The sequence below is a fragment of the Colias philodice genome, chromosome 14 (genome assembly GCF_061535455.1).
Source record: "Colias philodice isolate Cphi_HAF_F1 chromosome 14, ilColPhil1 Martin Lab GWU primary, whole genome shotgun sequence".
In the NCBI taxonomy this organism is placed as follows: domain Eukaryota; kingdom Metazoa; phylum Arthropoda; class Insecta; order Lepidoptera; family Pieridae; genus Colias; species Colias philodice.
The window spans coordinates 11,227,622-11,239,838 of NC_143099.1; positions in this window are offsets into that span (position 1 = coordinate 11,227,622).

Genomic DNA, 12,217 nt, shown 5'->3' on the forward strand with positions numbered 1-12,217 from the left:
AAAGCATTAAAGATATCAAGGGAACATAAATCGATGTGTTTTGATTTCATTTATTATCAGGCTGTTAAGAATTTTTTAATTTTAATATTTAAAAAAAGAGCAACTATGTAGTTTCTTGCCGGTTCTTCTCCGTAGATACTGATTTCCGAATCGGTGGTAAATGTTAAAAATATGTAATGACGTTTCAAAAGTGCTTCTAGAAGAAGTCTAATTGAATAAATAAATGTTCGAGTTTGAGTTTAAAAAATTCTATAACAGACGTATTCTATCCTATCCTATCCTACTAATATTATTATAAATGTAAAAGTTTGTGAGGATGGATGTATGTGTATGTATGTATGTTTGTTTCTCTTTCACCCAAATGCTACTGAACCGATTACAATGAAATTTAGCACACATATAGAGGGTAACTTGGATTAACACATAGGATAGGTTTTATCCTGGAAATCCCACGAGAACGGAAACTATGCAGGATTTTTTTGAAAATGTAACGCCTGCATTGGTTTGGATAAACAAAAAATTTTAGAAAATGTATCGCAGATATAATATAGTAACATAATAACATATAATAAGCGCAGTTTACATTTTCAAGTTTCACATTTAGAAAATGTATTTGACATTGCCAGCAGGATTTCAAATAAACTTCACGCGAAATATTTTCATATTCTTAACCTTATTTTCAACAACATTGTTCATTCTATTTTATTTTATGAAAACATTAGCCAATTGTTTACTCAAAAATAAATCAATTTTAGTGACGTTGGTTAAATTTTCATGTCACACGATAATTGGAATGTCAATACGTACACCAATTGTTATTAAAATTAAAGAAAAATGGAACCATTTTGTCATCCTAATTTTATAGTTTTACCCGGAAAGGAAATTACAAAATTACTCGTGTTTCAAAAATCTTAATTGAGGGAATGAAAAGAATTTTCTCGAGTGACTTTCAGAATTCTGTAGTTAATTAGTGAAACTTTTCCCCTAATAACTTGGTTAAAATTTAAAGGGAAAGCTTCAGTCGTGCTGAGCGACTTAACAAAAGAAATATCTCGGTATTACTTGAAGAGTTATAGTAAAAAAGAGTGTAAGAAGTGAAACTTCTTTGGCAAGGTTCAAAGATACCAAAATCGCCGCCTTAGTCCATGACGTGACGGTATTGCCATGCCGCGACCTTCAAATTTTACTCTCAACGCGCGTAAAGAAGTTTCACCTCATAAGAGTCATTAGGTCCCCATAGAGCAAGCAGCGTCGCGAAGCAATTGCTGCGTGAAGCAGTTTCTTCAGTATGGACGTGCCTCGACCGAGGCAAATGAATAACGTCATTTTCACGGAAAATACTTCGCAAGACTGCTCGTTGTGTGTGTGTCTGTGTTTATCCACTTCATTATTTTTGAATTATATCACTTTAATAAAAATGTTAGAAAAGGCGCAAAAATTCGTTTTAGTGTAAATGACCCAATGACCTAAAGGCTAACTTGGATAGAGTTGCTTATATACTTTGATAATTCACTAGCGCGATTCAGAGCTAGGCGCCGCTACACAACGTTGTAAGTAGATCTAAAAGTGAAGCCCCATGTCTTCTAGTGGGGTAAGGGGCAGATACATTATACAACTGTTTCACTGTCTTTAGGGACAAGTAGGTGATCAGCCTTCTGTGTCCTACCAGACTGAGACTTTTTTTTTCTTCATCTCAACCGGGAATCGAACTCAGGACTTTGCGCGTCAACCACTATAACAAGGAGGCGGTAAGTAGATCTGGTACCACTGAATTATCGTGAAACAACAAGGTTTTAATAATAATACACAGGTTCAATTATCAAAACATGTTCAAATCACTACATTTAGTTTTAAACTTAACAAACGATAAGTTTTTCAAAATATTTGCAAAATAAATCGTCTTCTCTTTATGCTTACGTAAATATAGCTTTAAGAACTAATAAATATTGTAGAGAAAATTTTTCTGAGAAAAATTTAGTATATATATATATATATATATATATATATATATATATATATATATATATATATATATATATATATTATTACGATCGAATTTATTATAAGCTCTTAAAAATATCAAAGTGCCTGTTAGTATTATTTGTGGAAATATTGAAAGCCTCTTTATAAAAATTTTCATTTATAAATAATAAATATATGTGGGAGTTTCAATAACAAGCAAATAACCTTATTACGAAAATAACAATACGCCGAAACCCTCAAATTATGAAATGTATTAAAAACAACAGCTAATAAAACTACAATATATTTTATGGTTATCTATACTTATTTTTCCAATATAATTACGTCGGTTTATAAATGAATTAATATTTCATTAAAATTAATGTGTTTACAATAATTTACAATATCTGAATTGTTATCTTATTAAGTGATTATAATATTAAAATAAAGTTACCGCTTCTTCAAGTTTCGAGAGCTTAATAACCATAACGCTATAATATAGAATATAATAATTTCAGTTATTTGAAAGCCATACTATTGAAAACAACACAACCTATAGCTATCGTGGTTATAGGTATCTTGATGTAGCCCTCGTAGCTTTAGTATCTCTACGACGCGCGAACGTAGCAAACGTCTACGCCGCTACGGTGTGCTACGATTCATTTCGTTCAAGTGTGTGTATAGTTTATATGTAATTTGTGTAAACTTAAGTTATCTAACTTGAACATATGGTGAGTGTAGCTATTTTTAAGTTGGATATAAGCGATGGTTCTGATTGGTTGTGAATTTTTAAGCGACGCGTATGTTTGTGAGAGCGGAATTTTTTTGAAAGTTATTTATGTAGATACAATATTTTTAGTTTAATAAATATGTAGAATTATGCATATTTTATCGCAGTTTAAATAAGGGTTTTAGGAAATATAATTTAAATTTAAGTCACAATAATTTCGATTGAAAAATGCAGCTTACAATGTAAACATTTATTCTGGATATTTAAGAAATCTATTCGTGTCTATGTAATCCAGTAAAATAAATTTGTGATTGCATGACCTTGAATAATACAAATTTAATTAAAGTATTTATTGGATAGTTCTTACGAGGAAACAGTTGGAAATATACATGAAATATTACATCTAGTAGTATTTATGAACACGTAGCTCGTATAACCTAAATAGTGACGCTTCATTTTTTGGAGACGTTTTCCAATCTATAGACTGGTGATTTATTTTATGCTACAAAATTATAACTGGCCTTTTGTTTTATGCGACTGATATAATTATTCAACTGAAAATAATGTTAAAAAATATCCAAGATTTAAAAAGCTCAGGAAAAATTATGTTATACTTACTTTCTTTGAACTTGTATAGTTATTTATTCGCATAGAATGGTTATATATATTTTGTACACATAACATATTATAACATATTATTAAAGAGTGTGTAAATCGTCATTATCTTAGGAACTTGATTATTCGTATTCTGTGTTATATTATTCGCTTTGCTATAGCGTCATGAACAGCAAGCTCCACAAAAATAAGAAATGACATCAACTTCTGAAACAATAAGTTCGTTAGTGATACACCGTACCTACGCAACGTATGTTAGCTTCATAGGTTGAAGTAAGGTCAATGATATAGCTATTCTTGATAGATGGCGCGTATGTTAGACATCTATATAATAAACTAGCGGCCCGCCCCGGCTTCGCCCGTGGTACATATGAAAAATAGATGTTGGCCGATTCTCAGACTTACCCGATATGCACAGAAAATTTCATGAGAATCGGTCCACCCGTTTCGGAGGAGTATGCAGACTAACATTGTGACACGAGAATTATATATATAGATACTACGTCCAACTTTACGTCCGCGGCTTCGCCCGCGTTTTCAAAGAAAAACCCGCATAGTTCCCGTTTCTGTGAGATTGCGATAAAAAGTAGCCTATGCCTTATTCTGGGTCTTCATCTACCGATATACTTAATTTCATTGTAATCGGTTCAGTAGTTTTTACGTGAAAGAATACCAAACATCCATCCATCTATCCTCCAAACTTTCGCGTTTATAATATTAGTAGGATGAATCGCCAAATGTGTTGCTATTTGCAAAACTCGAGAACGGCGGTACCGATTTCGTTAATTCCTTGAAGTACGAGGATGGTTCTTTTGGAGAGAAAACGTAAACATGTACCACGGGCGAACCCGGGTTGGACCGCTAGTAAGAAATAATAGATAATTCATTATCTTGTTAATTAATACTCTTAACAAGACATGGATTTAATATTGAAAAAGTTCGATTACAATTTAATTCAACCATCTTGTTCAAAATTCGATAATTAAAACTAGATTTCAATTTGTTACATAAACGTTTTTAGAAAGTTTTTTTCTTTGAATTGATGCTCAGTTTCCGACTTATGTAAAGGCAATGTTATTAATTTCCTTTACAAAGACTCTCAGACTTTTCTATTTACTAAATAAAAATGTGTGCGTGTACTAGTGAACACACGTAAGAAGTGAAACTTCTTTATGACCTTATTTTTCAAAAAAATAATTTACTATATTATGCAACTTTACAGAAATACGTCGAATCACGCGTGGTAGGGATAAGAAAAAGATGGCGCGTAACGGAAAAATGTCACGCGTAACGAAAAAATGTTACACTAAATTTTTTTCCAACCCCGATAAAGAAGTTTCACTTCAATAAATACTTTATTGTTATTTTATTTTATTCCCCTTACTCTTATTTCGATTACATATAAATTGCATTGATAGAAAACCATATAGAATGCTTACTTATTTAAATTACTTTCTACCTTCTCCTTTCGTATTAGACATCGATATTTGAATTAGTTTTAAACATGGTATCATCAAAGGTTTTATTTAAAGTTTTATCCTTTGATTTATACCTTTTACATATTGATAAATCTTTATTGTATAGACCATGTATAGACAGGTTTTAACGTTCATGTGTTCTATTCAAAAAGCTTCACAAAATCTGTCTCCCTGTTCCAAATTCCGAACAAGCATACAACTATATGTCCTGGGTTCACTCAGATACTAAGTAAATAAAGCCTCCGTCCAATCACTATCGGGCTATATTTGTTCCCACTGCAGGGACATGAGCGTCCGATGAGTTTAAACCTTAACTATGCAAACCAGAGTGTAACTTGGCAGAAGTCAAACGTCATTGAAAGTTGTAGAACGTTTTTCTTGAACATATTTCATTATATAGTAGAAAACAAAGTCACTTTCCGGTATCTGTATATATATCCCTTTATATATCTTTAAAATTACGCGAAAAAAGTGCGAAGCCAGGGCGCGCGCTAGTTTAGTACAAATGCGATTCTTCTCTATTAAGCTACTAACAAAGTTTAGCTCTAATATAATTACAATAACAAATGAACGGACATCACGTCCCTGATTGTGTTTCCTTGCTTCTTGAATTATTTATTTGATTGTTTATTGATTAAATATTAAAGTCACTAGCGTATCGTAAATGTATTACATTTACTTTTGTATATAGCTTAGGTTTATTCTCATCAAAGTGTGTAGAAGAGAAATACGTTACAATGATTGTATTATTATTTCATAGAATGTTTTTCATGGGTTTATGAATTTTTAAATAGCATTATTTCAATGAATCTGCTATAAGTCAGAAAGATAAATTGAACTTTAAAAGGTTCTGTATTAAAACTAGTTCTTATAATAAAGTGTAAAAATATAGAATTTTATAATTGATGTAAGTGAAATCTTCCTAAACCATTTTAAATATGCATTATTCCATGTATATGAAAAGTATAAGAACTAAATAAAGAAAAACATTTATTTTTCGGACACAACAAGGCCAAAAAATACCTGTTCCTGTTTTGGCGAAAAAATGGCGCCTCTTGACAGCTTCCTCTGTGCGCATAAATAGTTAATGCCGCGTGAAAACATTGTATGTTTCAATTGTTTCTCGTGAAATTCGAGAAAGGTGAGCGGTATAATATGTCTATATTATTGTCTTTGATTATGTATGTACTAAGGATAAATTAAATTTATGGTTTGTTCATGTTGTAATTTATACCAATATTACAAAACTGAAATTGATTTGGTGGAACGGTTTTCATAGCAACTAATTGCACGTATGTTATTTTTTTTTATCAAATCAGACGACATTGCGTGGGTCAGTATTTTGTAATGCACTTTTGAACATTGAGGTATTATTACTACGTATAGAGAGGACACCACGAACAAAATCTGTGCGCGGCCGCGGCGGCGCGGGGCGGCAATTGGTTTGAGACGATTGGCTCTAACTCGTATTACAAATAGTGTAATAGCGATGTCCTCTCTAGTACGTAGTACATGGTACCTCAATGCTTTTGAACGAAATATTTTAAATTACTTTACGAGCCTCAAAACGTGCTATACGTTAACTTAAGGTTTCCAAATTAATGTCACAAGACTAAGTATCATCTAACATTTAATAAACGGTATAATTTCAACAAAACCAAATCAGATCCCTGCCAAATAAAAAAATGTGTGCGTGTACTAGTGTACACACGTAAGAAGTAAAACTTCTTTATGACCTTATTTTTCAAAAAATAATTTACTATATGCAACTTTACAGAAATACGTCGAATCACGCGTGGTAGGGATAAGAAAAAGATGGCGCGTAACGGAAAAATGTCACGCGTAACGAAAAAATGTTACACTAAATTTTTTTCCAACCCCGATAATAAAGTTTCACTTCAAAAATTTCTTAAACATCCTGTTTTTCAAGTGTTATTACAAATCCTATTAAGCTCTTTGCACAATATACCAATGAATTATTCAAAATCATTTATATTAAAATATCTATACGGAACTCTTTCATTCGAGCTCACTACACGTTACGGCTCGAATCATATTACGGCTATTATTTCCTCCGGGACCCACTTTATCTCATATTAAAGAGGTCATGCTTGAGATATTGGCTTCACTCATATATATGATACCCATTAGATATTGCGTGTATATTCTTTCGTCAAAAAAAAAATCTTTATGTACCTATGTGCCTATGTGTGGAAATTAAACAAAAACTATGTGAAAACTAACGGCTTGTTATAAAACAGGGACTAACTACAGAGTCTAAAATGTATTAAAACTATGGTCTAAGTGAAAGTCTTATAAAAAATTACAAAACATGTTTTGGCGTTAAACCGTGAGGAAAAGATTAAAAATTATATACAAAAGTAAAACCACGACATTAGTCAGTGTTCAAACCAGGTGTATTTAAGTTTTGTAATAAACGATTAATGTTTAATTTTATTGAGACCTCAGCAAGTATTAGATCCATAGCTCTATATCTCCAAATAACAAATTAAAAAACATTATTTACAAAAGAAACACAATTAGTGCTTTTATAACAAGAAATTAAAAATAAAGGCATAACTTGTAATTAGCAAGAAAGCATGCTCCAATCAATCGGTTTTTATATTTCTAAGTATCTTTTTTCCTATTAGTAGAATCGGTTCTTAGATTTCTGAGTGCATTTTTTCCTATTTAGTTAACCATTTTACCTACTTAATCCTGTATTTTTACCTACTTAATCCTGTATGTATTTTCTACTATTATAACTCTATATTTACACTAATTCCCTTGATTGCCACTTCAAAGAACTAATACTTCAATATTCTTGATTATTATAACGTATCTTTCGCATTTATGAAGTTAATGACCGATTCCAAGAAAAAGGACTATGAAAATATAATAAACTGAATAATTCATTATTATGCTTAAAAGTCTTCAGTCAGTGTGCCCGTCAATATTAGTTATGAAAATTTCAATAATTCAGTGATATTCCACAGGCTATTCTGTGAAATTCTGAAAAAGATCGAAAGATGTGTTATATATTATCATATACTTATTAATATTATACATTATATAGCTTCCAAAAATAAAACTTTAATAGGATGACAAAGATGGCCTATTATTTTTTAGAATTAGATTACATGGAAATTTGTATACACTTCTACCTCCATGTGACTGTACTAATATTATGATAAACTAGCTGCCAAGACAGACGTTGTTCTGCCTAATTAACTGTTACGTTGTTTCTCGGTATACCTTCCTTAGGTCTTAAAAAACGTTATAAATTTGTTGATTTGATCGAGCTGTACTCGAGTTAAAAAAAATGACAAAAAACAAAAACGACGACAAAAACAAAAACAATATGTGTGAACTGTCATCTCAGTCGGACAAGCGATTATAATACCATAATATTTATTTTATTTCGTATTCCAGGTACACAAAGGTAATAAAAATTACATCTAATCGTTCCCACATAATATATAGGTATCCTGAATCCAGGTCATAATTTATTTGATAGCCGCCTCTCAAAGGCTTTGCTACAGCCTATGTTCTTAGAAGATTTATAGCGTCTTGTTTTTCTGGATGTTACTATAAAAATGTTTTATTGGATACATTTTACTGCTTATATATTGTTACGTGTTTTGGGATGATTCGATTTGAACAGTTCTTTGAGATAAAAATAATATTCTACGAATTTCTCAATACCGTAAGACTTTTTTAAGAGATGTATCTACAACTAACAAAACAAATATCATTCAGGCATTATTCCTTAATCACTACATAGTATTTTTATACAAAGTCACTTTTTCTGTCCTTATGTCCCTATGTATGCTTAAATCTTTAAAACTACGCAACGGATTTTGATGCGGTTTTTTGTAATAGATAGAGTGATTCGAGAGGAAGGTTTTAGTATACAATTTATTAGGTTTTAGACAAAGCGGGCGAAGCCGCGGGCGGAAAGCTAGTCTAAGATAAAGAACAGTGCTTTACGTATTATATGGTTTAACATATCTTAGAAATACCATTTTATACATTACTAGCTTTCCACCCACGGCTTTGCCCGCTTCGTCTAAAAACAATACTAAATTATATACTAAAACATTCCTCTTCTTTAAAAGAATTCTTTCAGAAATTCTTATAAAGAATCGCTCTATCTATTAAAAAAACACAACAAAATCCGTTGCGTAGTTTTAAAGATTTAAGCATAGACAGAGAAAGCGACTTTATTTTATACTATGTACGTAGTGATGTGAAAAAAAATATTTCACTTTTTCATTTTTAAATTAATAATCATTGAAAATCATTTACCTTGAACCTGAAAATATAATAAAATCCTATGATTTAAAGAAAAAGTCAATTTTATTTACTTCTACAGATATACCTAAAGATAAGTTTAAAAAACCAGGTCATCCAATTACGTAGCTCAGAAAGGCTGCATGTCCCAGGATCAATGTTTTGTAATATCCAACACCAATAAATATTCCGATCTTGCAGTCGATCCTTCATAATTTTTTCCCTCCATTTTAAAGCGTAATTGAGCCGTGAGCTGCGTTGATTTTTTCATGTTCTCTAGTGAAGTGACTTCATCGAATTTAGTTTGCTATGGATGTAAATTTTACGGGAAAGCATTTTTTTATGTTCATAGATTTGTATGAGTTGATAGATTACTGATGATTAGTTTCTCAGTAGTATCTAGGTATTATCTAGCTTTTTCTGTTCGTGTTTATTTATACACTAGCTGCTCCGCGCGGTTTCACCCCCGTGGCTCCACTCCTGTTGGTCGTAGCGTGATAATATAATATAGCCTATAGCCTTCCTCGATAAATGAGCTATCTAACACCGAAAGAATTTTTCAAATCGGACCAGTGGTTCCCGAGATTAGCGCGTTCAAACAAACAAACTCTTCAGCTTTATAATATTAGTATTGATTATTTCTCAATTTTTTTTTTCGAATTCGAATCTAGGAATTAGTACAAACTAATACTTGCTGGTATTAAATTATGGTTTGGTACTCGGTAGAAGAGAAGACTGTTTGGGAATTTTGCTACACCAATAATATTGTTGAAATGTCTAATATTATTATAGTATTTTTTTTTCATTTGGAAAACCAAATTTTTATTCTATTGCTTATTAACCAACTAGATTTCCACCCCCGGCTTCGCCCGCGCTTTCAAAGGAAAACCCGCATAGTTCCCGTTCCCGTGGGTTTTCCGTAATAAAACCTATCCTTTGTGTTAATCCAAGTTACCCTCTACATGTGTGCTAAATTTCATTATAATCGCTTCAGTAGTATTTGCGTGGAGAGTAACAAATACACACACACACACACACATCCTCACAAACTTTCGCATTCATAATATTAGTAGGATTGGAAAAAAATATAGATATAGCTTGCTTTCTAATTTTAGGTAATGGTTAATTTTGGTCTAATATAATTGGTCTAATTTAAATATTAATTATTGGGACCTGGAAAAAAGTATAATCTGAACTTTGTTAAAGCTTTAACATTTTAAGATATTAATTTAAAAATTCACAAAATGTCAGTAAAATTGGTAAAAGCGGATATTAATTTCATTAAATGGAGTCTTTTAAGCTAGTATCGGTAAATAATTGAACGCATCGGGCCTTTCCGACCGATTTATTGTAATCATCTGATTACACGCGAACTTTTCATTTTACATTTATTAAAAAATTTCAATTTAATATGTTTTTTGTTCCAAATAAAGATTTTTGAATTTTGAATTTGAATTTGAATATGACACTCGTTCTGAAATAACAATATGAATATGTTGTGAGCATGGGTTGTGAGTATAAAAAGATTAGGCATTCATGAGTGTACTAAAATTTATAGGTATTATAATATACAAATTACAAAGAAATACAAAGACAAAAGATTTAACTTTCTATGTGCTCAGTGTGAATAATAATGTCTATCGGTGTTATCAGCTATTTAATAATTTATTTAAATAAGTAATATTTTTCAATGAGATCATATTTATTTAAAGACTTATTTATGATCATATACATAGTTTAGTATGTTACTAGAATTGAGTAGGTAAGTGAAAAAGTATTACTGTTTATTCCATTTATTCCTATATATATCTGTCTACTTATTCCTCCCTGGACCATAATCCGTTTGAGCCAGACCGCCCGTTAAGTCTGTTTCAAATATAATAGCATTGTACCATTGTCTCCGAGATATTATGTACTTCGTTTTATCGCAAACAACGTAATATTTAAGACCCTTGTATTAAGGAGTTATAAAGATACCTTACAATGCTATACGACTTTGGCTTATGTGTGTTTACATATAGAGCACATTATTGTTTGAGATGTGAGATCGTATCTCAAAGTACCCGCCTTAATTAGGATGTTTGTAAATGGGAATGTATAGAAACTGTTTATAAAAAGTCGTACAGAAATGAAAAGCAGTAAAAAATCTTGCTTGCTGTCTTATCGTTAGCGATGCAAAATATGAGAAAATAAAATTCTCTGAAAAGATCTAAATAAATGGCTCGAAATTAAACTGCAGAGGCTAGGATTATTAGTATAAACCTCGATTTTCTTAAAATTTGTTTTAATATCAAATTAAATCTCACACAAAAATAAACTGAGTTGTAGAGCGAAAAAAAATGGAAAATCTGAAAAGAAATCCCCGAAAAAATTTTTAAGAAGGATAACGTAAATTGGTTTCTTGCAAACTAAGATTAAACTCTAAAGCATTAAAATTTTTCAAATCCTCATTTCAATTATTTATCTATAAATTTCAAATCTATTTTATACCTTTTCCCAGCGCTAGTTTTATTCTGATCTTTAAAGTGATATTACGATGGTTCTTTTTCACTAATTTCCCCAAAAACGAAGATAGCGTATGTGCTTTATATTTCATTTAGTTAATAACTAATTATTACATAAAAGCAGACACTTTTTAATATAAAAAATACGCATATAAATTATTTTATCATTATAATAATATATGCAGTATTCCTCTCAAAGTTAAGACGAATTTAATTACATTTCTCAAACTAAATTCCTCAAGCACTTTATGCTATAGAGAGCATGAAAGAAATATTCATACAATATTATATAAGTACACTCGAAAAACATAATACTCCTTTGGGTAGGTACATTCACGTAAAAATATACGTAGAGAATCTTGAGAAAATTCTATGATTTTTAAATTGTAGGAATAACATTATAAATAGCATTTTATTGTGTTTGATTTTACGCGAATATAATAATATAGAATTATAGAGGCTCCCCATGACCAAGCTCGCAATAAACTTTTCGAAACGTTGGGTTAAATAATATTTAGGTAATAAATAAATCGTGTTTAAAATCCGATGGTCTGTATCTTCTAAACGTTATAAATCTTATGAAAGTTAATACCATGCCATGGAAGATGGAAGATGATGTACTAGAGCCATGGAGG